The 2,500-nt window shown below is 35.6% G+C and overlaps 1 protein-coding gene across 1 annotated transcript in view; it reads right to left on the reverse strand.

Annotated features, from left to right (window-relative positions):
• The window catches only part of ccnj (cyclin J), an 11,349-nt gene that overhangs the window by 7,509 nt on the left and 1,340 nt on the right, over nt 1-2,500 (reverse strand). The gene's annotated exons all lie outside the window — the stretch shown is intronic.

Consider the following 2,500-nt stretch of genomic DNA (forward strand, 5'->3'; position numbering starts at 1 on the left):
AGTTAAGTATGCATGAATGCACATACATGCATAACAATAAAAAAAAAATCTTACTGCAATGAAGATTATATTACCGGCTGAACTGTGCAAAAACAAAGTAAAGATGCATATGCATCTATTCAAGTTGTATTTGCCTGCAACTGCATTCAGTAATGTTGCATATGCATGAAATCAAATTGCATTTACATGAATGCAAGCATATACAACTTGAATGCATGCACATACAACTTTACTGAACATATGCATATGCTACTTTAATGATTGTACGTAAATACAACTTGAATGCATGCATATGAAACTTTACTGAATGCATGCATATGAAACTTTACTGAATGCATGCGTATGAAACTTTACTGAATGCATGCGTATGAAACTTTACTGAATGCATGCATATGAAACTTTACTGAATGCATGCGTATGAAACTTTACTGAATGCATGCGTATGAAACTCTACTGAATGCACGCATATGAAACTTTACTGAATGCACGCATATGAAACTTTACTGAATGCATGCATATGAAACTCTACTGAATGCATGCGTATGAAACTTTACTGAATGCACGCTTATGAAACTTTACTGAATGCACGCATATGAAACTTTACTGAATGCACGCATATGAAACTTTACTGAATGCATGCGTATGAAACTTTACTGAATGCACGCTTATGAAACTTTACTGAATGCACGCATATGAAACTTTACTGAATGCACGCATATGAAACTTTACTGAATGCATGCGTATGAAACTTTACTGAATGCACGCATATGAAACTTTACTGAATGCACGCATATGAAACTTTACTGAATGCACGCGTATGAAACTTTACTGAATGCATGCATATGAAACTTTACTGAATGCACGCATATGAAACTTTACTGAATGCACGCATATGAAACTTTACTGAATGCACGCATATGAAACTTTACTGAATGCACGCATATGAAACTTTACTGAATGCACGCGTATGAAACTTTACTGAATGCACGCATATGAAACTTTACTGAATGCATGCACATGAAACTTTACTGAATGCATGCATAGGCAACTTTACTGAATGCATGCATAGGCAACTTTACTGAATGCATGCATATGAAACTTTACTGAATGCATGCATAGCAAACTTTACTGGATGCATGCATAGCAAACTTTACTGGATGCATGCATAGCAAACTTTACTGAATGCATGCATAGGTAACTTTACTGAATGCATGCATATGAAACTTTACTGAATGCATGCATATGAAACTTTACTGAATGCATGCATATGAAACTTTACTGAATGCATGCATATGAAACTTTACTGAATGCATGCACATGAAACTTTACTGAATGCATGCATATGAAACTTTACTGAATGCATGCATATGAAACTTTACTGAATGCATGCACATGAAACTTTACTGAATGCATGCATATGAAACTTTACTGGATGCATGCATGCATGCACATGAAACTTTACTGAATGCATGCATAGGTAACTTTACTGAATGCATGCATATGAAACTTTACTGAATGCATGCATATGAAACTTTACTGAATGCATGCACATGAAACTTTACTGAATGCATGCATATGAAACTTTACTGAATGCATGCATATGAAACTTTACTGGATGCATGCATAGCAAACTTTACTGAATGCATGCATAGCAAACTTTACTGAATGCATGCATATGAAACTTTACTGAATGCATGCATAGCAAACTTTACTGAATGCATGCATAGCAAACTTTACTGAATGCATGCATATGAAACTTTACTGGATGCATGCATAGCAAACTTTACTGGATGCATGCATAGCAAACTTTACTGAATGCATGCATAGCAAACTTTACTGAATGCATGCACATGAAACTTTACTGAATGCATGCATTGGCAACTTTACTGAATGCATGCATATGAAACTTTACTGAATGCATGCATTGGCAACTTTACTGAATGCATGCACATGAAACTTTACTGAATGCATGCATTGGCAACTTTACTGAATGCATGCATATGAAACTTTACTGAATGCATGCATAGCAAACTTTACTGGATGCATGCATAGCAAACTTTACTGGATGCATGCATAGCAAACTTTACTGGATGCATGCATAGCAAACTTTACTGAATGCATGCACATGAAACTTTACTGAATGCATGCATATGAAACTTTACTGGATGCATGCATATGAAACTTTACTGGATGCATGCACATGAAACTTTACTGAATGCATGCATATGAAACTTTACTGAATGCATGCATTGGCAACTTTACTGAATGCATGCATATGAAACTTTACTGAATGCATGCATAGCAAACTTTACTGGATGCATGCATAGCAAACTTTACTGGATGCATGCATAGCAAACTTTACTGAATGCATGCATAGCAAACTTTACTGGATGCATGCATAGCAAACTTTACTGGATGCATGCATAGCAAACTTTACTGAATGCATGCATATGAAACTTTACTGGATGCATGCATATGAAACTTTACTGGATGCATGCAT

Source organism: Gobio gobio (genome assembly GCF_949357685.1).
Source record: "Gobio gobio genome assembly, chromosome: 18".
Lineage (NCBI taxonomy): Eukaryota > Metazoa > Chordata > Actinopteri > Cypriniformes > Gobionidae > Gobio > Gobio gobio.